This window comes from Bos grunniens, chromosome 20 (assembly GCF_055505025.1).
Source record: "Bos grunniens cultivar Pamir isolate PY7600 chromosome 20, Bosgru_T2T1.0, whole genome shotgun sequence".
NCBI classification, from domain to species: Eukaryota; Metazoa; Chordata; class Mammalia; order Artiodactyla; family Bovidae; genus Bos; species Bos grunniens.
In genome coordinates this window covers 9,979,478-10,002,945 of record NC_141184.1, presented here as the reverse complement: position 1 = coordinate 10,002,945, position 23,468 = coordinate 9,979,478, and the positions used below count along the sequence as shown (strand labels likewise).

Here is a 23,468-nt window from a genome sequence, read left to right as displayed (position 1 = left end):
ATGTCAGGTCCCTTGTATGTCTTTATAGCTGGCATCTGACTTGATTCTGGTGGTATACTTAAAATTCATCTCAAGGAATTTTTGGGTATTTTCTCTGATAGAGCACACAATGCAAGTGTACTGTATTGAGGGGTTTGCATAGATTCTTTTGTAAAAAGAAATCACCTCTACATACATAAAAGGCAGAATGGGACCATTTTATGGTATTCTTTAAGATAGCTTCTTTAGCACAATTCAAGCCTACTTGGAGGGCTTAAGGTAAATATTGTATGAGGTAAAACCTCCATTGTAAAGGAGAATTATAGTAAATGTTCACTGCTAACTACTAGAAATAAGAAAAATTCTTATATTTGCATTATTCAGCATCCTGTTCCTCTAGGCTTTCAGTCGAAACAAGGATCTCTATCATCTTTGTCCAGAAATTTGCTCTAAATCCTTTGGTATTCTTGGCAAGTGTGGGTAGAATGCTCTTCAGATAACACAACACTCTCTATTCATTTATTTTTAAATTTTGCTGTACTGGGATATAGTTTGTTTACAATAGGTTAGTGTCTGCTGTATAGCAAAGTGATTCAATTATACATATGTATATAATCCTTTTTTATATTCTTTTCCATTGTGGTTTATCACAGCATATTGAATATAGTTCTCTATGCCATATAGTAGGAACTTGTTGTTTATCCATCCTGTATATAATAGTTTGCATCTGCTGATGCAAAACCCCCAATCTATCCCTTCTCCAAAGCTCTCTGTTTTTAAATATTCTTTCTAAATATGTTATTGAAAACATGTAGAAATAGAACAGTAGCACACTCTTAAGGAAATGCTAAATAGGAAAATACATAATTGAATTGGCAGTGCTTTATTTAACATTTAAAATATAAATTGAGGATAAGCATATAATCTTCAGTGAAGAGGTTTTTAAATTTTCATATTAGGGGAATTTGGCCTAATAGGAATCCAAATTTATGTTTCTCTCACTACAACTTAGCTTCTTTATTTCATATTGTGTATTAAATGTGTTACACTTTTAAATGGCATATCCTTTTCATTTTATATTGCTCTCCCTTTTATAGCCTTTTTTCTTCTTTCAGCATATCATCATCAGACTGTCATCTTTTCAAGTTATGGATTATGTGACATATATTTAATGAGTGCCCATTATAAACCAAGAAAGAGAAATAGCTGTAAGAAATGAGAGCGAATAAGAGTATATTGGCCACTCATCCTTTGTAGGAGTAAACTTATAGGCAAATCAGTGTTATATGAATTGCAAGTTACTATGTTATTTTTAAGAATACTAATGTCAGAAAGAAAAACAAATATTGTATATTCACTCATATGTGTGGAATCTGGGCTTCCCTGGTGGCTCACACGGTAAAGATTCTGCCTTCAGTGCAGGAGACCTGGCTTCAATCCCTGGGTTGAGAAGATCCCCTGGAGAGGGGAATGGCAACCCACTCTGGTACTCTTGCCTGGAGAATTCCATGGACAGAGGAGCCTGGTGGGCTGTATGCTTCATGGGGTCTCAAAGAGTCGGACATGATAGAGCAACTAACACGCACACATACATAGGGAATCTAGGGGCCTTCCCAGGTGGCACTAGTGGGAAAGAACCTGCCTGTGATGCAGGAAACCTAGGAGAGGTGGTTTTGATTGCCGGGTTGGGAAGATCCCTTAGAGAAGGGAATGGCAACCCACTCCAGTATTCTTGCATGGAGATTCCCCATGGACAGAGGAGCGTGGTGGGCAGCAGTCCATAGGGTCACAAAGAGTCAAATATGACTGAGTGGACTTAGCACACACACATGGAATCTAGGAAATGGTACTGATGAACCTATTTGCAGGGCAGGAATGGAGATGCAGACGCAGAAAACCTACTTGGTGGACACAGCGAGGGAAGGAGGTGGTGGGATGATTTGAGAGAATAGCACTGACATATATATACACTACCATGTGTAAGGTAGCTGGTGGGACGCTTCTGTATAGCATGGGGAGCCTAGCCTGGTGTTCTCTGATGACCTGGAGGGGTGGGTTATGGGGGTAGGCATGGAGGCTCAGGAGAGAGGAAATACACACACACACACATATATATATCTATTTATGGCTGATTAGTGTTGTTGTATGGCAGAAACCAACACAACACTGTAAAGCAATTATCTTCCATTTAAAAATTTAAAAAAGAATGCTAAAAGCATTGGCTTTAAATAGATGTTATTTCTGAAAAAAAATATTGTACCACCAACCTAAGGTCAGATACAGGCAAAAGAGACAGAACCAGATCTAGAACCAGAATTGAATAATTATGGCTTCATGTAAAGAGAACTAATAACCTGGCATCATGTGAAATGAGTACATAAAATACAATAATGCCTTTCTTGTAGAGTTTTTTTTTTTTTTTAAATAAAGGAATGTGTCAGAATGTTCACAGAGAAGGTAATGGCATTCACAGTAAGGTAACTCTTGCCTGGAAAATCCCACGGACGGAGGAGCCTGGTGGGCTGCAGTTCATGGGGTCGCTAAGAGTTGGGACATGACTGAACGACTTCACTTTCACTTTTCACTTTCATGCATTAGAGAAGGAAATGGCAACCCACTCCAGTGTTCTTGCCTGGAGAGTCCCAGGGACGGGGGAGTCTGGTGGGCTGCCGTCTATGGGGTCGCACAGAGTCGGACACGACTGAAGTAACTTAGCAGCAGCAGCAGCAGAATGTTCAGATTTAACTGAGACATCCCAAATCTAAAATTGTAGTCCACAATCTAATGCTTCTTTTATGATAGCATTTTTGCATCTTCTTTTGAAGAATGAACTTTGGTCCTTCCTAAGTGAATGTTACTAGAACCAACATCTCTTATGTCTGGGGTTCAGAGTAGTTTATCTCAGCATTATAATTTATGATTTAAACTTTTCCAGCTTTTAGGCTTCTTTCTAACTTTTATACATTTTTGGAGACAGTGTGTTAAAGTTTTTTATGTATTATTAAATAGCCAACCATGTAAACCTCTTTACCATTGCAAACATATTTTTAGAGCACATTACAATTCTCAAAGCACTTTTCCTTACGTCTTTGATGTAATTCTCCTTTGTGGGAGGAAACTGATACCTGCACATTTTGTGCCTTAAATAAGTGGAGAATTGGAAAAATTGACCCATGTATATGCAGGCTAGACTCCACATTCTTAGGCACATATTTGCATGGACATTTCTATTTATAAAAAGGAAATGGAAATTGCATACCATCTTTTATGGTTTTCTTGGAGGATGAGGGAAAGCACCAGTTTGCTGTGTGTAGGAGTGAATGAAGGAATGAAGGTATTGATACAAATTGTCTAAATAGGTCTGGTCTGTCTGATAATTGCTGATGGCATGTGTGGTCTTTGCTTTGTTTTCTTTTTCTTTCTTTTCTAATATGTGACTTATTCATCTTATTGCAGACCAGTGTCTTTTTTCTATTAACGAGTTTCAATGAGGAATTTTGAAGCAAACCTTCGATTTCAAAGTAAGAATTTGAAATCAAGATAGCCCCAATTCAGTCATTAGACTGGAAACCAGAAGCTTCCTGTTACCTTTTTTTTTCCCTTTTGGTGTTTTGATGACTTATGTGTATGTATATATTTAGGCTATTTTTTTTTAATTCAAATATAGTTAATTTACAGTGTTATGTTAGTTTCAGTTGTTCAGCAAAGTGATTGTTTATATATATATTTATATATATATGAAATTATATATGTATATCTTTTTTAATTTAGAAGAATTTTTCTAAGTCATAGAATATGAAAGGATTCATTCTAAGTAGTTGGCTTTTTTAAGCTTGCTTAGCTGAATCATATAGATCAGAGCAAAACTTTGGACTTTCCAGTTTTAACTGCTCTTGTGTATTCCAACAAAAAATGCACAAAAAACTTTTATAAAAAGAGGTGATAGAATTTGATTTCCTTAAGTCAGCAATAACTTTGAAAAAAGTTTTTATATAGTATTTACTTCATAGCAGCCTATGCTGAGAACTATATGTTAACTGTATATTGTCTTCCATAAAGTGTGAATTTCTTAAGTATCATCACAGCTACTATGTTGTTGGTGCTATGCCAAATATTGAGTTTAATATATGTTGTTTTTAAACATGTAGGTCATATAAATCTTAAAATGAACTTATATGAAAGGACTCAGTAACATTGGAAGTGATAATTCATAGCATCTTTATTTTAAAAATGTGATTGATGAAATAACCAGAAAAAAAGCAAAACTCATGTACCTGGCATACTGATGGTGTTACAAATATTCTTCTCCGTAAAAGAAGAAAAAGTTACGGCTAATACATTTACTGACATAGCTTAATGTGTAGGCTGCATCATGAATAGCATCTTTTAATCAAGTTTGATTGATCCTGTTTCAGGATATTGTAATCCTTGATGTACACCGTCTCAAAAGCAGGTTTTCAAACATGATAAAGGAATCTAACATTTTGCAAACATGTTTCACAGTGAAACTCTATATTCTTTTTGTTATTCATTGTAATGGATAAATAAATACAGTGACACATCCTCGATGCTGAATTTGAGCCCAAATTAGCAACTGGACTTTCAGTTGGCTCTGTCAGACCTGTTCTCCATGTTTTGCTTCAAGCCACAGTATTTGACCAATAATCTTAAACTATGAACTTTTAAGTTGACTCATTGGAAAAGACTCTGATGCTGGGAGGGATTGGGGGCAAGAGGAGAAGGGGACGACAGAGGATGAGATGTCTGGATGGCATCACTGACTCGATGGATGTGAGTCTCAGTGAACTCCGGGAGTTGGTGATGGACAGGGAGGCCTGGCATGCTGCGATTAATGGGGTTGCAAAGAGTCGGACACGACTGAGCGACTGATCTGATCTGATGAACTTTTAAAAAATTACCTAGTGTCTTGCTAAAATTATTATTGGATGTTATATTAGTAGATATTATTAAGAAATACTGCTTATAAATATCATTGTTGTTGTTTAGTCACTAAGTCATGTCCAACTCTTTTCTGGTCCCATGGACTGCAACCCACCAGACTCCTCTGTCCATGGGATTTCCCAGGCAAGAGTATTCGAGTAGGTTGCTATTGCCTTCTGTGATCAAACCCGTGTCTTCTACTTTGGCAGGTGGATTCTTTACAGCTAAGCCACCTGGGAAGCCCCATTAATATCATTAGGAAAATCTAGGTTGCAGTTTCCCTGGTGGCTCATAGCTTCACTGAGTTATGCAAGCCCCTTCACAACAACAAGGCTGTGATTCATGAAAGGGATGGTTCATGACCAGTATGAAAAGACAAAAAGATATGACACTGGAAGATAAGCCTCCCCCAGGTTGGAAGATGTCCATTATGCAACTGGGGAAGAGTAGAGGGCAATTACTCTATGACCTAAATAAAATCCCTTATGATTATTCAGTGGAAGTAACAATAGAGTCAAGGAATTAGATCTGGTGGATAGAGTGCCTGAAGAACTATGGATGGAAGTTGTTAATATCATACAGGAGGCAGTAACCAAAACCATCCCAAAGAAAAAGAAATGCAAGAAGGCAAAATGGTTGTCCGAGGCAGCTTTACAGATAGCTGAGGAAAGAAGTGAAAGGCAAGGAGAAAGGGAAAGATATGCCCAACTGAATGCAGAGTTCCAGAGAATATCAAGGAGAGATAAGAACACCTTCTTAAATGAATGATTCAAAGAATTAGAGGAAAGCAATAGAATGGGAAAGACCAGAGATCTCCTCAAAAAACTGGAGATGTCAAGGGAACATTTCATGCAAGGACGGGCATGATAAAGGACAGAAATGGTAAGGGCCAAACAGAAGCAGAAGAGATTAAGAAGAGGTGGCAAAAATACACAGAAGAACCATACAGAAAAGGTCTTAATGACTGGAATAACCACAATGGTATGATCACTCACCTAGAGCCAGACATCCTGGAGTGTGAAGTCAAGTGGTCCTTAGGAAGGATTACTACAAAAACTATATATAAATGGTTAGATAGCATCACGGACTCAATGGGCAGGAATCTGAGCAAACTCCAGCATCAGTGTTCTTTGCCGGTGAGTTGGCTATTCACACCAAGTGGCCAAGGTATCGGAGCTTCAGCTTCAGCATCAGTCCTGCTAATGAATATTCAGGGTTGATTTCCTTTAGGACTGCCTGGTTTGGTCTCCTTGCTATCCAAGGAATTGTCAAGAGTCTTCTCCAGCACCACAGTTCAAACACATCAATTCTTCAGCATTCAGCCTTCTTTATGGTCCACTTCTCACATCCATACATGTACTGCTGGAAGAATCGTAGCTTTGACTATGCAGACCTTTGTTGGCAAACCATAGCTTTGACTATGCAGACCTCTGTGGCTTTTTAATATGCTGTCTAGATTTGTCATAGCTTTTCTTCCAAGCAGCAAGCATCTTTTAATTCCGTGGCTGCAGTCACTGTCTGCAGTGCTGACTGTCATTCTTGGCATGTTGTGACTTCCAGTAAAAAATACACCGTCATCTGAAACGTGGGCCCAGTGAGAAGCCAGCACCAGTGTGTAGAGGAAATATGATAGTTCTGAACTGCTGTGTTTTGTTTGGTTATATCGGTTAAGTAGAGATGCACACGTTCTCCCCTCTGACCCCAGGCGATGATCTTGGGCAGCCTGCCTGCTCTCCCCTCCCATGGGAGGAGGAGAGGAGGTCTGGGTTATAAAGGGCATCCAATACATGGGGGAAAGGACCCTTAGCCAGTCATGATTCCGGGTGTGATGTTCACCTGCCCTGCCCTTAGTGTCCATGTATTTAAAACAGAAATCATAAAAGCACCTTCCTGATAAAGTTGTAAGGTGAAATATGTTAAGACCTTGAGGTCGTTGGGACATTTCCTGGCTTAGGGAAGGGCCCATTGTTACCACCACTGGCTCTCTGCTGGCACTTCGGCTCCTGCCATCAGGGGCACCAAGATTAGAACTGAGAATGACCCTTGGGAGTCAGAGACATGGACAAAGTGATGAAGGCAGAGAGGCCATGAGCTGTGTGGTGGGAAAGACCAAGGCACAGATCCTGGGGCATGCCCTGCTAAGGGACCAGAGAAGGGAAGGGACCTAGTGAGGTGGGAGCAGAGGCCAGTGAGGGGGCAAGGAGGGAGGGCACGTTGAGACCTGGGCCTTCCTGGCCAGGACACACAATCAGAAGATGGAAGAGAAGATGTCCCTGCAGAAAGGATTTTGTTTGTTTTGCTAAAGCCTGCTTTTCAGGATTCCTTTTATCAATTAAAAGGAAAAGTACAGTTTACACACAATACTTGTCTGTGCACGTATTGATTTTCCAGGAGCCCAGATTACTCATTTTGCCCTCTGTCTTCAGCATCACTAGTAGGAGTGAACGATTGCATTTCTGGAATAGTGACTCATTTCTTTCTTTTTTTTTTATTTTTTAATATAAATTTATTTATTTTAATTGGAGGTTAATTACTTTACAATATTGTATTGGTTTTGCCATACATCAACATGAATCTCATCTGTACCAGAGTGGGTTCCGGCACAGAGACCTCGACCACATCCCAGAAGTAAGAGTGATGGATCAGAGATAGTCAAAGGTGATGAGTCACTCTACCTGGGGTCCTAACTAGTTGGTTAATGAATCGTTAGCTGATCCTCAGGAGTTGTGAAAGTAGAAATCTCTGTTTTGTGTTTTTCTGGTTTGCAGACTTTCCTCTTGACAGCCAGCCAGTTCTTTCCCTCAGTCCACGTGCTTTTGGTAAAACAGGCTCTACCCTCTGTTTAGTAGGTGAGCCTGTAGCTCACACCTGGTCCAAGAGCCTCCTTGGGGTCCCCATCTACTAGCAAAGCCCCCAGCAGTGCAGAAGAGCCCGAGAAACTCAAGTCCCTATAAAGTGGGCCGTGTGCATTCTGGACTTCCCTGCTTCATTTGGGGCAAAAAGCCAAGTCCAGGCTCTCTAGACCCCACCACAGGGGCAAAAGCTACTGTGCATCCTCCCTCTCCTTCCAGTAGAATTCCTTCTGCCCTGCCTATTCTCTCTGGAGGTGGCCGTGGTGGTTCTAGGTTTGGTCTCCATAATGAAGCCAGGCCTGTTTGCCTTTGCTCACTTAACCTGTGTCTCTAATGTTTTACCTGTGTGTCCATCATATGTCCTAATGCAGACTTTCCAGAACTTGCTTTTAACCCCTCTGCTTAAAACCAACTACTCTCACTCCCTGTCCCAGGAACTGAGATAGTATTTTTCCCTCTGATTCAATGGGCTTCCCTGCTGGCTCAGATGGTAAACAGTCTGCCCACAGTGCGGGAGACCCAGGTTCGATCCCTGAGTGTAGAAGATCCCTGAGTTTGGAGGAGGCATGGCAACCCACTCCAGTATTCTTGCCTGGAAAATTCCCTGGGACAGAGTGCACTGGCAGGCAATAGTCTATGGGGTCACATGTGTCGGACATGCCTGAGCGACTAACACTTTCACTTTCCTGATTCAAAACAACTGGAAACTTGCATTCAGTAGTTAAATTACCATGAAATCTTTACCAAATAGGTTTATAGGTGAGATGAACTTTGCTGACACCATCCAGCAACAGAGGATCTCAGCTCCCTAGAAGTCAGACCTCTATGAAATGTCAAGCATCTTTAGTCTTAATTTTAAGGTCCCCTATAATGATAAGTACAATGATAACATCAAAATAAGGATAGTTCAGTGCAGTTCAGTCGCTCAGCCATATCTGGCTCTTTGTAACCCCATGAACAGCAGCACGCCAGGCTTTCCTGTCCATCACCAACTCCCGGAGTCCACCCAATCCCACGTCCATCGAGTCAGTGAGCCATCCAACCATCTCATCCTCTGTCGTGCCCTTCTCCTCCTGCCCTCAATCTTTCCCAGCATCAGGGTCTTTTCCAAAGAGTCAGCTCTTTGCATCAGGTGGCCAAAGTATTCTAGTTTCAGCTTCAGCATCAGTCCTTCCAATGAACACCCAGGACTGATTTACTTCAGGATGGACTGGTTGGATCTCCTTGCAGTCCAAGGGACTCTCAAGAGTCTTCTCCAACACCACAGTTCAAAAGCATCAATTCTTTGGCACTCAGCTTTCTTCACAGTCCAACTCTCACATCCATACATGACCACTGGAAAAACCATAGCCTTGACTAGACGGACCTTTTTTGGCAAAGTAATGTCTCTGCCTTTAATATGCTGCCTAGGTTGGTCATAACTTTCCTTCCAAGGAGCAAGCGTGTTTTAATTCGGAGAAGGCAATGGCACCCCACTCCAATACTCTTGCCTGGAAAATCCCATGGAGAGAGGAGCCTGGTAGGCTGCAGTCCATGGGGTCGCTAAGAGTCGGACATGACTGAGCAACTTCACTTTCACTTTTCACTTTCCTGCATTGGAGAAGGAAATGGCAACCCACTGCAGTGTTCTTCCCTGGAGAATCCCAGGGATGGGGGAGCCTGGTGGCTGCCGTCTATGGGGTCACATAGAGTCGGACACGACTGAAGTGACTTAGCAGCAGCAGCAGCAGCAATCACCATCTGCAGTGATTTTGGAGCCCAGAAAAATAAAGTCAGCCACTGTTTCCCCATCTATTTGCCATGAAGTGATGGGATCGGATGCCATGATCTTAGTTTTCTGAATGTTGAGCTTTAAGCCAACTTTTTCACTCTGCTTTTTCACTTTCATCAAGAGGCTCTTTAGTTCTTCTTCACTTTCTGCCATAAGGGTGGTATCATCTTCATGTCTAAGGTTATTGATATTTCTCCCAGCAATCTTGATTCCAGCTTTTGCTTCTTCCAACCCAGCATTTCTCATGATGTACTCTGCCTATAAATTAAATAAGCAGGATGACAATATACAGCCCTGGCGTTCTCCTTTACCTATTTCAAACCAGTCTGTTGTTCCATGTCCAATTCTAACTGTTGCTTCCTGACTTGCATACAGGTTTCTCAAGAGGCAGGTCAAGTGGTCTGGTATTCCCATCTCTTTCAGAATTTTCCACAGTTTATTGTGATCCACACAGTCAAAGGCTTTGGCATAGTCAATAAAGCAGAAATAGATGTTTTTCTGGGACTGTCTTGCTTTTTCGATGACCAGCAGATGTTGGCAATTTGATCTCTGGTTCCTCTGCATTTTCTAAAACCAGCTTGAACATCTGGAAGTTCACAGTTCACATATTGCTGAAGCCTGGCTTGGAGAATTTTAAGCATTACTTTACTAGCATGTGAGATGAGTGCAATTGTGTGGTAGTTTGAGCATTTTTTGGCAATACCTTTCTTTGGGATTGGAATGAAAACTGACCTTTTCCAGTCCTGTGGCCACTGCTGAGTTTTCCAAATTTGCCAGCATATTGAGTGTGGCACTTTAACAGCATCATCTTTCAGGATTTGAAATAGCTCAACTGGAATTCCACCACCTCCACTAGCTTTGTTTGTAGTGATGCTTCCTAAGGCCCACTTGACTTTACATTCCAGGATATCTGGCTCTAGGTGAGTGATCACACCACCGTGATTATTTGGGTCGTGAAGATCTTTTTTGTACAGTTCTGTGTATTCTTGCCACCTCTTCTTAATATTTTCTGCTTCTGTTAGGTCCCTACCATTTCTGTCCTTTATTGAGCCCATCTTTGCATGAAATGTTCCCTTGGTATCTCTAATTTTCTTGAAGAGATTGCTAGTCTTTCCCATTCTGTTGTTTTCCTCTATTTCTTTGCATTGATTGCTGAGAAAGTCTTTCTTATCTCTCCTTGCTATTCTTTGGGACTCTGCATTCAAATTGGTATATCTTTCCTTTATTCTTTTACTTTTCGCTTCCTTTCTTTTCACAGCTATTTGTAAGGGCTCCTCTTACAAATAGCTCCTTTTACAAAGCAAAAGACAGCCATTTTGCTTTTTTGCATTCCTTTTTCTTGGAGATGGTCTTGATTCCTGTCTCCTGTACAATGTCATGAACCTCCATCCATAGGCACTGTCTATCAGATCTAGTCCCTTAAATCTGTTTTTCATTTCCACTGTATAGTCATAAGGGGTTTATTTTGGGTCATACCTGAATGGTGTAGTGGTTTTCTCCACTGTCTTCAATTTCGGTCTGAATTTGGCAATAAGGAGTTCATAATCCGAGCCACAATCAGCTCCCAGTCTTGTTTTTGCTGACTGTATAGAGCTTCTCCATCTTTGGCTGCAAAGAATATGATCAGTCTGATTTCGGTGTTGACCTTCTGGTGATGTCTATGTGTAGAGTCTTCTCTTGTGTTGTTGGGAGAGGGTGTTTGCTATGACCAGTGCATTCTCTTGGCAAAATTCTATTAGCCTTTGCCCTGCTTCATTGTGTACTCCAAGGCCAAATTTGCCTGTTATTCCAGGTGTTTCTTGACTTCCTACTTTTGCATTCCAGTCCCCTATAATGAAAAGGACATCTTTTTTGGGTATTAGTTCTAGAAGGTCTTGTAAGTCTTCATAGGACTGTTCAACTTCAGCTTCTTCAGCGTTACTGGTCGGGGCATAGACTTGAATTACCGTGATATTGAATGGTTTGCCTTGGAAATGAACAGAGATCATTCTGTCCTTTCTGAAATTGCATCCAGGTACTGCATTTTGGACTCTTTTGTTGACTATGATGGCTACTCCATTTCTTCTAAGGGATTCCTGCCCACAGTAGTAGATATAATGGTCATCTGAGTTAAATTCACCCATTCCAGTCCATCTTAGTAAGGATAATTGATGGTTTAAAGGGATGTCCTATTGAATTCCTAAGTAAAGGAAATAATTAGTTTGCAATGATTTTACTATACTCTCAGTGTATGACTTGAGTTTGTAATTCATGTTACTTCCTGCTTTGAGGTTAATCTGTTTTTTCACTGATAACCAGGTTCCTGTGTTACCTACTGAATTTAGATATTCTCATGCTAAAAGTGGAACTTCCCGGGATGCTGGGAAAGATAGAAGGCATGAGAAGGGGACAACAGAGGATGAGATGATTGGATGGCATCACCAACTCAATGGACATGAGTTTGAACAAGCTGCAGGAGTTGGTGATGAACAGGGAAGCATGGTGTGCTGCAGTTCATGGGGTGACAACGAGTAGGACATGGCTGAGCTGAGCTGAACAGGTGTCTCTAGTGGTAAAGAACCCACCTCCCACTGCAGGAGACATAAGAGATCTGGCTTAGGAAGATCCCCTGGAGGAGGAAACCTCAACCCACTCCAGTATTCTTGTCTGGAAAATCCCATGGACAGAGAATCCTGGCAGGCTATGGTCCAGAACTGAAGCAACTTCTCACATGCTGAAGAAAGGGTAGGGTCTTGCAGATGAAGTCATTCCTTTGCCAATCACTTAGGATGAAGCAGAAAGCTAAGCTGCAGGTGAAAAAGAAGAAGTCTCCATCTCTCTCCATCATCACTGTGAAAGAAATCAGTTTATTTGAGCCCAAAAGGAGTGTGAATATTAAAAATGGTGCCCCTTAGAAACAAGCTGAGAACCTGAAAATGAGAAAGCCTTTTTCCCCAGAATCTCATGGAGAGTTAGAGAGTCTTACCCAGAATGGATGCTCCTAAATCCCGGTGCTCTGTTTGGGGGTCACTGCCTTTATTTCCTGTCTGAGTGCACCCCTTTCACTTTCCATTCGGTACTTTTTAGCTCTAGGAGGAGGTTTGAAGGAATCAAAAGAAGGATTTATGCTTCAGAAGGAATCAAAGGAAAGTTCTTTGAGTCTAGTAATGAATAACATTGTAAAAATGGACCACAGCATCCCCCTTTCCCTAAGGTTAGTTCCCACAAGTGGGAAAGAGGAAAAAGAGAAACCAAGGAAATTCGGAGTGACTTCTGGCTCACTTGGTTAATTCATGAAGGACTATCTTCCTATAGGAAGAACCTTGACAGTCCTAGATTTGGCTTTATTAAGGAAAATGGCATCTACATGAAAGGTTGTTGTTGAATCATGCAAATACACCAGGATTCTTGGCCCCCAGAGGAGAAGAATTCAATCCGGGGCCAGAGACGAGGCTTGATCGCTCAGAGCTTTTGTGTAATAAAGTTTTATTAAAGTATAAAGGAGATAGAGAAAGCTTCTGACATAGGCATCAGAAGGGGGTAGAAAGAATACCTGCTTGCTAGTGTTAACAATGAAATTATATACTCTCCAGTGAATCCAAAGAATGTCTGGAGGTTGTAAAGACCTCATCAGACCTACTCCCATAATTTACATTTTAAGATAACAGAATTAGCCAGAAGGTTTAATCCAAAGACTGTCCTTAATCCAGAGACTGTCCTCAGGCAGGATACATTATTGTTATATAATCCTAAGGAATGTGGAGAAAGAAAAAAAGTTTATCCTTTCTTCCTCCTTGAGAATTCCAGACCCCTCTCTCCTTGGGGACCCCTAGACTCCCTATCAACCTGCCTAGGAAATGACTCTCTTATACATATATTCCACATAGATTATGTGTATAAAAATGCATAGATTGTGTGTATAAATGCACACATACATGTACTTGTGTGTATACCTAGGGCTTCACTGATGGCTTATCGGTAAAGAATCTGCCTGCCAATGCAGGAGACACAGGTTTGATCCCTGGGTTGGGAAGATCCCCTGGAGGAGGGCATGGCAACCCACTCCAGTATTCTTGCCTGGAGAATTCCATGGACAAATGAACCTGGCAGGATACATCCACGGGGTCACAAAAGAGTCGGATTTAGTGACTAAACAACAAAATATGTATGTAATCTATTTGCTAATTAGCTCTGCACACATTTACCCAGAGATAAGTTTTGCAAAACTTATACAAACACATGATTATTAATGGAACAAAAGACACACAGTAATGATGCATTGATTTTGCTTCTTGTCTATTTATCCATCAGTCTGCTTTCCCAGCCCTTGTGTTTTGCTTTTGTTTTCCCACTTTAGAAAAAGTCATTCTTAATGTGTTCCATTCTTTTAAGTCCATGTGAAATATAAATTGACAAAACTAGAGAAATTCAAGATTTGTTTTCCTTACAGAAATTTCAGTTCATCCCAGTAGCTATGAGAGTATTGGGACGCACCACCTGGCTGTTTGTCTAGGTATTATGTTTAATCAGCATTCACATCTTTATGCTCAACCTTTTGAAATCTTAGAGAAATTCTTCTTAGAGACCTTAACCATCTTAAAGAAACGAATTCCCTTTATTATTCAACTTATACTGCTCTAACTGTGGAAAGTGCAAGTGAATGTTCGTTGCTAAGTGTGTTTGACTCTTTCTGACTCCATGGATTGTAGCCCTCCAGGATTCTCTGTCCGTGGAATTCTGCATGCAAGAATACCGGAATGGGTTGCTATTTCCTTATCCAGAGGACCTTTCTGACCCAGAAACTGAGTCCAGATCTCCCACACTGCAGGCAGATTCACCTGGTGACTATGGAAAACCCACCTCAGTCACACCATCCTCATAACCTCCCTGTTTATCCCATTGCAACGGAAAATCTGAAATCCCCTTTGGTCATTTCACATGCAAACCAGTTTTAATATTTTTCTGGATATCGTAAGTCACTTTTTTTCACCATCTGACTTTGAACATGTAATTGAGGACAAAAATGGAGCAAATTCAAAACTTATTGTCTTCTAAGGCAGGTGGTAGTTGACTGTCCGTTTGTGACTAATGGAAATTAATTTCCGTTGCTTCTTGAGATGTTTTGCAGCTAATAGTGCTCATTAATTTGGAGGCACTGACATCTATAGAGGGAAAATTAGCATTTTATAGTAAGAAAAGTGTACTTTGAAGTGATATTTTCATTGTTCATGATACATTACAAATCTGGTAGCATAACTTTTTTCATCTACTGAAGAATCATATTCGGCTACCTTAACTGGTTTCCTGAACCCAGTGTGTTCTAGCATCCACTTAATTCTGTTAAGAGTAGAAAGACGAGTAGAAGGAAGATAGAAAAAGAAGACATTTGTTGGCAAATCCAGTGTGCAGCATTCTAGCAACACAGAATGTTTTATATACTGGAAGGATCTCTTAGACTGAGATGAGACAGTATCCTCACTTTTTATGTTGTTTTACCTTTTTGGTTTTCTAGGGGCATTTCATTATGTGCTTTGCTTTTTTAATGCCTGTTTTTTTTTAATTTTTTGAATTTTTAAAAAAATTTGTACCATGGGCCACCAGTTTTAGAAGCCTCTTTAAAACTGAAGCCAACACACCAAGAAAACTCTGGTTGTGTTTGCTGCTGCTGCTGCTAAGTCGCTTCAGTCGTGTCCGACTCTGTGTGACCCCATAGACGGCCTCCTACCAGGCTCCTCTGTCCCTGGGATTCTCCAGGCAAGAACACTGCTAACTGGGCAAAAATCTACATTATGTTTGCATAGAGACCCCTGAAGTGAGGACTTCTCTCTGCCCTCAGGTGCTCTATACTGACAGATGCTATAGTGAACACCGCCCTGCAGGGTGGGAGTAAGGGGTCAGGACCGGAAGACTGTGAAACACAGCACAGAGGTTCCAGTGTTTTGGGAATGCAAACACTAATTGCATTCCAAAAGCAGGTGGGTGCCAGCCCAGGGTGGTGGGGGTTTCCTTTGCAAATAGTCTCCTCCAGCCACTTCTTAACACACAGGAAAGGTAGATAGGAAATAACCTTGGAATATTGGACAGTCTTTTCAGTTGCATAAAGGTACCTTTACAAAAAAAATCAAAATTGGTTTCAGACAAATGTTTGGAAACCACTGTCTTAAAAGTCACAATGTAGCAGAAATAATTCCTCTGAATGTAAAATTAACCTAAGACCCTCCGTAATATCCTAATGAATATGAAAAAGAAACCCTGGACTTTTACCTTATTTTCTTTGACTGTGCAACCCACTTCAGTATTCTTGCCTGGAGAATCCCCATGGACAGAGGAGCCTGGTGGGCTACAGTCCGTGGGGTTGCAAAGAGTCGGATATGACTGAGTGACTAAGCACAAACACTGGTTTATTTTTGTTTTTAACTGTAATTTTTTTTATTGAAGCGTAGTTGATTTATAATGCTTTATGTGTTCAGCAAAGTGATTTAGTTATGCATTTTATATATCTATAGAGCTATATATGTATGCACGTGTGCTCAGTTACTTCTTGCCACTTTCTGTGACCCTGTGTAGCCTGTAGCCTGCCCGGCTCCTCTGTCCATGGGATTCTCCAGGCAAGAACACTGGAGTGAGTTGCCAAGCCCTCCTCCTGGGGATCTCCCCAACCCAGGGATCAATCCTGGGTCTCTTGCATCTTCTACATTGGCAGTCCGATTCTTTACCATTAGCACCACCTGGGAAGCATGTGTGTATATATATATTCTTTTCCAGATTCTTTTCAAGATATTGAAAATACGTTATTACAAGATATTGAATATATTGTAGTTCCCTGTGCTATACAGTAGGTTCCTGTTGTTTTATCTGTTTTATAGATAGTAGTCTGTATTTGGTAATCCTAAATTCCAAGTTTATCCTTTGCCCCTTTTCCTATTGAGTAACCGTAAGTTTCGGAGAAGGCAATGGCACCCCACTCCAGTACTCTTGCCTGGAAAATCCCATGGACGCAGGAGCCTGGTAGGCTGCAGTCCATGGGGTCACTAAGGGTCGGACACGACTGAGCGACTTCACTATCACTTTTCACTTTCATGCATTGGAGGAGGAAATGGCAACCCACTCCAGTGTCCTTGCCTGGAGAATCCCAGGGACGGGGGAGCCTGGTGGGCTGCCGTCTGTGGGGTCGCACAGAGTCAGACATGACTGAAGCGACTTAGCAGCAGCAGCAGCAGCAACCATAAGTTTGTTTGCTATGTCTGTGAGTCTATTTCTGTTTTGTAAGTAATTTAACTTCATATCATTTTTTATATCCCACATATACGTGATATCGTATGACATTTATCTTTGTCTGACTTAATATGATAATCTACAGGTCTGTCTCTGCTGCTGCAAATGGCATCATTTCATTCTTTTTTAGGGTTGAATAATATCCCACTGTGTATATACCACATCTTCTCTATCCATTCATCTGCAAGTGGACACTTAGGTTGCTTCCATGTCTCGGCTTTTGTCAGTGGTGCCACTGTGAGCACTGGGGTGCATGTATTTACAGTTTTGAAGATATCTGCTGACTGACTAGAATTATACATTCCTTCTGAATATATTCAAGTTTTTCAAAGCAGCAATATTCTAAGATATTAATCATTCCTGAGAAATCTCCAAATGGTTGCTGCTGCTGCTGCTGCACTAAGTCACTTCAGTTGTGTCTGACTCTGTGCCACCCCATAGATGGCGGCCCACCAGGCTCCCCCGTCCCTGGGATTCTCCAGGCAAGAACACTGGAGTGGGTTGCCACTTCCTTCTCCAATGCATGAAAGTGAAAAGTGAAAGTGAAGCCGCTCAGTTGTGTCCGACCCTCAGCAACCCCATGGGCTGCAGCCTACCAGGCGCCTCCGTCCATGGGATTTTCCATGCAAGAGTACTGGAGTGGGGTGCCATTGCCTTCTCCGCTCCAGATGGTTAGCATGCTTTATATAATGAACAGCAATAAGGTTTGCATGGGCTTCCCTTGTGGCTCAGAGATAAAGAATCTACCTGCCAGTGCAGGAGACTCAGGTTTGATCCCTGGTTGGGGAAGATTCCCTGGAGAAGGAAATGGCAACCCACTCCCATATTCTTGCCTGGGAAATCCCATGGGCAGAGGAGCCTGGTGAGCTACAGTCCATAGGGTCCCACAGGGTTGGACACAACTTAGCAACTAAACAACAATAATAAAGTTTGCGTAGCTGATGTCCAAGATGACCCCACACCTTTGCATGGCGTCTCCCACACTGAATCAGAGCTGCCTTTGTGACCGGTTCAACATCCTAAGGCTCTTAAGCATAACAGTAGAGCTCATCGTGGAGAGGAACCAACTTGCCCGCCATGTGGGGGAGCCACTTTCAAAGCAGATCCCCTTGTGCCAGTCACGCCTTTGGGTCTTGCAGCTTAGATCCCAGACATTTTGAAGCAGAGACTAATGCCCCTGCTGTTCCCTGTTTTGAGTGATCACACAAAGAAGCCGTGAGATAATTAATGATGATTGTTGTTTTTAGCCTTTGAGTCATAGGATGATTTGTTGTGAGTAATTGGAGTGGTCATCTCCCCAAGGTTGTCATTCTTTCCTTCCAGTGTCTTCCTTGAAACCCACTTTCCCCTTTTCTTGTTTAAACCCAAGCATCCATTGAGGATGAGTGGATAAACCTGTGGTCTACACACATTCAGCCTTAAAAAGGAAGGAAACTCTGACACCCGTTACAACGTGGATAAACTTGAAAGACGTTAGGATAAGTGAAATAATCAGATATAAGAAGACAACTCCTACTGCATGATTCCACTTGTATGAGGTCCCTAGATAGTCAAAAGCATAGAGACAGAAATTAAAATAGTGGTTGCCGGGGGCGAGGAGAAGGAGGGAGTTGGGAACATCCCAAATGGATAGAGTTTCTGTTTGTGATAATGAAAAATTTCTGCACAAGGATGGTGGTGATGGTTGCACAGCAGTATACAATGAACTGTGGACTGAAAAATGGTTAAAATGGTGATTTTCTGTTACGTTGATTTTCCCACAATACAAAGAAAAGAAAACAGCCTGCTAAAGGCTGCCCAGGCACTACCAATAGACAGAAACCAAGTCATGTGGAAGAGCAGCAGATGCAGACACAGGGAGGAAGAATGAATGGAAATGACTCCAAGTATCTCGACCAGGACCCCTTGCAAAACAGTGCCTTCCGCAACTTTGTAGAAAGCTCTGAAGCCCTGTTGTAAGGAGAACATACTCAGTGTCCAGTACCGTTTATTTGTTGTTGTTGTTTAGTAGCTAAGTCATGTCTGACTCTTTTGAGACTCCATGGACTGTAGCCCACCAGGCTCCTCTGCCATGGGATTTCCTAGGCAAGAATACTGGAATGGATTGCCATTTCTTTCTCCAGGGTATCTTCCTGACCCAGGGATCAAACTCTTGTCTCCTGCATTAACAGGTGGATTCGTTACCACTGAGCCACCAGGGAAGTCATAGCATTTGCTACTTGCCAATTATGTTACATAATCTGAGCTCTTTAATCTCTTGCTTAAATTTAAAAAAAAGTTTTTATATTGGAACATAGTTGATTAACAGTGTTGTATTAGTTTTAGGTATATAGCAAAGTGATTCACTTATACATATGCATTTAATATACATAATATATGGTTATGCATATATATTTAATCTTATGATTGAATAAAATAATAGTGTATTATAATCATATATTAGCTAATGTATTAGCTATAAGACTCAGAGTTAAAATCACAAATGTGAAGGAGCTTCTTCAATTAGATGACACAAATCATTATTAATATTATTTGAGAAATACTGCCTACTGGTAATAAGTTTGATATATTTTCATTCATCCATTCAGTCATTTAGTAAATATTTATTGAGTACCAAACCTAGACAGTGTCTTAAAAAGCAGAGACATCACTTTGCTGACAAAAGTCCATATAGTCAAAACTATGGTTTTTCCAGTAGTCAATGTACAGATGTGAGAGTTGGACCATAAAGAAGGTTGGGCACTTATGGCTATGCTTTCTAATTATGGTTCTGGAGAAGACTCTAGAGAATCCTTTGGATGGCAAAGAGGTCAAACTAGTCAATCCTAAAGAAAATCAACCCTGAATATTCACTGGAAGGGCTAATGCTAAAGTAGAAGCTCCAACACTTTGGCCACCTGATGTGAAGAATCAACTCACTGGAAAAAACCATGATGCTGGGAAAGATTGAAGGCAAAAGGAGCAGGGGGTGGCATGAGATGGTTAGATAGCATCCCCGACTCAATGGACATGAGTTTGAACAAACTCTGGGAGATAGTGAAGAACAGGGGAGCCTGACGTGCTGCAGTCCACGGGATCAAAAGAGTCAGACATGACTTGGTGACTGAACAACAATAACAAACTGAGTACCAATAGCCAGCCAGCACCATTCTTGACACTAGAAACTTTTGGTCAGAAGCGATGAGGTAGGAATGTTAACTGGGAAATAAATAGGAAATAATCTCTTTTTAAAGCATTTGAACTTAAAAATAAATCAAATTTAAATAAAAATTGTCTGCTCCAGTTTTATTGAAAATTGCCCTTAGTGACTGGTTATTCCAGCTACCACTTAATTCTATTTTAATAACCCCAGGAGCTCCTACTGTGGTTTTTCCTTTCAGAGCCAGAGTTCTGTTTCATCACTTCTGCTGGGGTTAGTTTTCTCTCACACTGAAGATGAAGGCAGTAACTCAAGACCTCAAAGGTCCTAAATCAGAAAGCTTGCAACCAACAAAAAAGCAAGCAGACAGAAAAGAAAAAGCATCTCATTTCTCACAGGAACCAACCGAACTCCTGTTCCTCTCTTCTTGACAAAAAAAAACCCAAAAAACCAAAAACCAGTCTGCTGTATTTCAAGCCAGGCTATTTCATATCAGAAAAGAACTCATTAAGATAAGTGCCAATTAACATTTCTACTGCAGTAAAAATGCTTCTGACTTTAAAGAAGAAAATGTAAAACATGGACTCTCTTAGATAAACTGAAATGTTTCTGCAGGGATTTCCTGAGATATTTGCCAGGCTTTGTTTTGAAGATGATTGAAGCATAAACAGATTTAAATTCACCATAAGTCAGCTTGAAAGTAACAGACAGTATTGCTATTATTGTCAAAGGGGTCATTAGGAACACAGAATCTGGGCATGTCTGTGAAGCAGTGTGTGCTCACACACACACAAGCTAGACCTGGTCTGTGTAAGTAACTGCAAACCCTTGGTAACTATAAATTTTCGTGTGTATCCATTGGAAAGGAAAGGAGTTTCTGTTTGATTACCCTACACTGTTGCTTTAATAGGGCTTCCCAGGTGGCTCAGCAGTAAAGAATTACCTACCAATGCAAGAGACTCAGGTTTGATCCCTGGGTCAGGAAGATCCCCTGGAGGAGGAAATGGCAACCCCTCCAGTGTTCTTGCCTGGAGAATCCCATGGACAGAGGAGCCTGGCATCCTACAGTCCAGGGTTTGCAAAGAGTCAGCCATGACTGAATGCCTAAGCATGTTGCTTTAATAAAAATGAAGGCATTACTCTTGGAGTAATGCCTTCAAGGTGGGTCAGAAAAGATCTTCTTCCTGTGATTGATGTCAAAGAGTGTTTTTCCTAACTGAAATAAGTCAGAAAGAGAAAAACAAATATTTTATATTAACACATATATGTGGAATCTAAAGAAACGTTGCAGAAAAACTATTTGCAGGGCAGGAATAGAGGCTTAGTCATAGAGAACGGATGTGTGGACCCAGAGAGGGGGATGAATTGAGAGAGTAGCACTGACATATCCACAACCATGTGTAAAGCAGATAGCTTGTGGGAAGGTGTCGTATAGCACAAGGAGCTCAGCTCTGTACTCTGTGATGACCTAGACAGGTGGGATTGGTGCTGGGGAGGGCCAAGAGGGAGGGGATATGTGTATACATATAGCTGACTCGCTGTGCTGTACAGTGGAAACTAACACCACAGTGTAAAGCAATTATACCCCAATTTAAAAAAAAAAAAATGAAGGCAAACCTGCAATATATGAGACCCTATGTACAACTCTCATAGAGTGTATGGGTCATTCAAGCCATGCAATGTACTAAAGCGCTTGTATGAACGTGCAACATTCATTTCCTCACTGCAGCAAGGACTGACAAATTACAAGGAATAAAAATGCACTCTGCTTATCTCAGTCAATAGGAGCTTGTTGTCAGTTTCCAGAGGAGGGTGAAGAGACAGGAAGCTGTTTCAGCAGCCCCAGCCAGGCAGGTCTCATTGAAAACCAGATCACGGTGCTGGATACAAAAGCTGCTTTGGGGCCATGGCAGGAACTTGGGAGCACAGCCCAGAGAAGTAGGTGTTTGCTGGGGCCTCTACAGAACTCTGGGGGTGTGGGGCCCCGGCCACTCTGCCCTGCCCCATCCCCCTCTGACCTCCTTCCCCTCTCCTTCTTGACTGACCGCCAGGTCTCCCCTTCCTTCTGTCTGCATCTCTCGTCAATGGTGAATCGCTCTAGAGTGCACTGAATTCAGACTTGCTCAAGAGGACTGAAAAGTGAAGTGAAAGTGTTAGTCACTCAGTCATGTCTGACTCTTTGCGACTGCATATACTATAGTCTACAAGGGTCTTCTGTCCATGGAATTCTTCAGGCAAGAATATTGGAGTGGGTTGCCATGCCCTTCTCCAGGAAGTTTTCCTGACTCAGGGATTACACCCAGGTCTCCTGCATTGAAGGCAGATTCTTTACCATCTGAGTGACCAGCTGTAAACAAGGCTGAGCACTGAAAAATTGATGCTTTTGAATTGTGGTTCTGGAGAAGACTCTTGAGAGTCCTCTGGACAGCAAGGAGATCGAACCAGTCACTCCTAAAGGAAATCAACCTTGAATATTCATTGGAAGGACTGATGCTGAAGCTGAAGCTCCAATACTTTGGCCACCTGATGCAAAGAACTGACTCATTGGAAAAGCCCCTGATGCTGGGAAAGACTGAAGACAAGAGAAAAGGTGGGCAGAGAGGATGAGATGATTAGATATCATCACTGATTCAATGAACATGAATTTGAGCAAATTCCAGGACATAGTGAAGGATAGGGAAGCCTGGCATTCTGCAGTCCATAGGATAGCAAAGAGTCATACACACCTGAGCGACTGAACAACAGCAACAAGAGCACTATTACAGACTGAAATGTGTCTTCCCAAAGTCAGATGTTGCAGTCCCAACCCCTAGGACTGAGAATGGACCATACCTGGAGAGAAGGTCTTTAAAAGGTGATTAAGCTGATGAAGGCATCAGGGTGGGGCCCTAGTCTGACAACACAGATACTCTTATAAGAGAAAAAGTCACATGAGGACACAGGGAGAGGGCAGCTGTCAGGAAGCCAAGGAAAGAGGTCTTGGGGGAAACCAAACCTGCTTGGAAGAAAGATCTTTCCTGGCTTGGAAGGATCCCCTGGAGGAGGGCATCGCAACCCACTCCAGTATTCTTGCCTGGAGAATTCCACAGACATAGGAGCCTGGTGGGCTACAGTCTCTAGGGTCGCAAAGAGTCGGACACGACTGAAGTAGCTTAGCACGCATGCACATGTGAAAGTGAAAGTCGCTCAGTCATGTCTTACTCTGCGACCCCACAGACTGTAGTCCATGGAATTCTCCAGGCCAGAATACTGGAATGGGTAGCCTTTTCCTTCTCCAGGGCATCTTCCCAACCCAGGGATCAAACCCAGGTCTCCCGCATTTCAGGTGGGTTCTTTACCAGCTGAGCCACAAGGGAAGCCCAAGAATACCAGAGTGGGTAGATATCCCTTCTCCAGCGGATCTTCCCAACCCAGAAATCAAACCAGGGTCTCCTGCATTGCAGGCAGATTCTTTACCAACGGAGTTATCAGGGAAGCCCCCACATGCACATGTAGGTTATGGAAAATGAGATTTCAAATGAAAAAGTAGTTT

General features: G+C 41.8%; 1 protein-coding gene across 3 annotated transcripts in view; it reads left to right on the top strand.

Moving 5' to 3' along the window:
• CTNND2 (catenin delta 2) overlaps positions 1–23,468 on the top strand; it is a 1,106,103-nt gene that overhangs the window by 687,247 nt on the left and 395,388 nt on the right. The window lies entirely within an intron of this gene.